This window comes from Rhincodon typus, chromosome 24 (assembly GCF_021869965.1).
Source record: "Rhincodon typus isolate 14 chromosome 24, sRhiTyp1.1, whole genome shotgun sequence".
Lineage (NCBI taxonomy): Eukaryota > Metazoa > Chordata > Chondrichthyes > Orectolobiformes > Rhincodontidae > Rhincodon > Rhincodon typus.
Genome location: NC_063355.1, coordinates 33,644,641 through 33,645,985, shown reverse-complemented (window position 1 = coordinate 33,645,985; position 1,345 = coordinate 33,644,641).

Sequence of the window (1,345 nt, the reverse complement as noted above, 5' to 3'; positions counted from 1 at the left end):
CAGTACTTTTCACTGTATCTTGGTACATGTGACAATAATAAATCAAATCAAATTAAATCAAAATCAAATCTCCAAACAGGTTGATTACAAAATATCTACAATCCTTTTGTTTGCTATGGCAAGAAGCTATAGAGCAGCAGCAGACAGACCCAAGTGCTGGTTATAGCACTTTGCTGTGGAATGTGCACACAGTTAAAAGGTAGAGAATGAGAAAAAACAAAATACACATCCACAAAAATTAAAAATGATTCCAGCAATCCCAGCTTGCTTAAATGATTCTGTGTTTTTGTTAATATGAGCAAATTGCATGAAAGGTCAGCGCTACGTATAAATAGCTGTGTACTCTGGCTTTGTTCCAGCTAGTGCAGGTTTTTCAGAGACTGGCAGGAGGATGAGAGACAACAACTTCAGTACAGAGAAGATCTGGCACTTCCGATTCATTCCCCCGTGCAACACTGGCCAGCCTGTGTGCTCACATGTGCCAGTCAAGCCCAGTTTCCATGAAGTGACTTCAGCTCTGGTGTCAAAGTCCTCTGTGCATATTCCAAAACAACAAGAACTAATTCAAGGCTTAGGATACTTTTAATATCCACTGAAGTATTGCACTGAAGTATTTAATATCCACTGCAGTGCTCTAGCCTAGCACTGTACATTTGCAGAACAGATTCTTAAATGGTCTTACACTATTGCTCCTGTGATTTCAAGCAGAGATTCAGATAAATTAGAGAATAGCTGTTGATATATTTCTCTTGCACATTTAATAGATTGTTTAACACAGCAAAGTATTCGTACATAACAGTCTAGAGACAAATTAATTTTACTGAAATGCCATATCCTAATACACTTTTTAATCTGTATTTTCTATTTAATAAGTTCTTGTCACACACATCCCATGAGGATATCTTTGAGTATATATTTCCCTCATTTAGGTACGAATATTAAAAAGTATACTTTTGTCCATCATGCTACAGATGGCCCCAAGTTTAATCTACTCCATACACACTTACAAATTCTACAATTTTGACAGGCATAAGTAAAACAATCACTGCACACATACTAATGATAATTATCATACAACCCAAGCAACAAATGAGCTATTTATATACTATTGTTCTCAAATAGTCTGAAAATAGGGCTGTGCAATTAAGAAATCAGGATACCCAGCAAAGGTTCTCTGCAGACCCTAGCTTTTTATTACCTTGCTATAAAGAAATGCAGAGCAATCTCTCAGGATTAATGGTAAATCATTATTCAGGTTTGGTGGCAGGTTACTTTGACATTGATTACAGACCATTAAAATAGTTTAAGGAAAAAGAACCACAACTTGAAGATAACTAACCAGCTG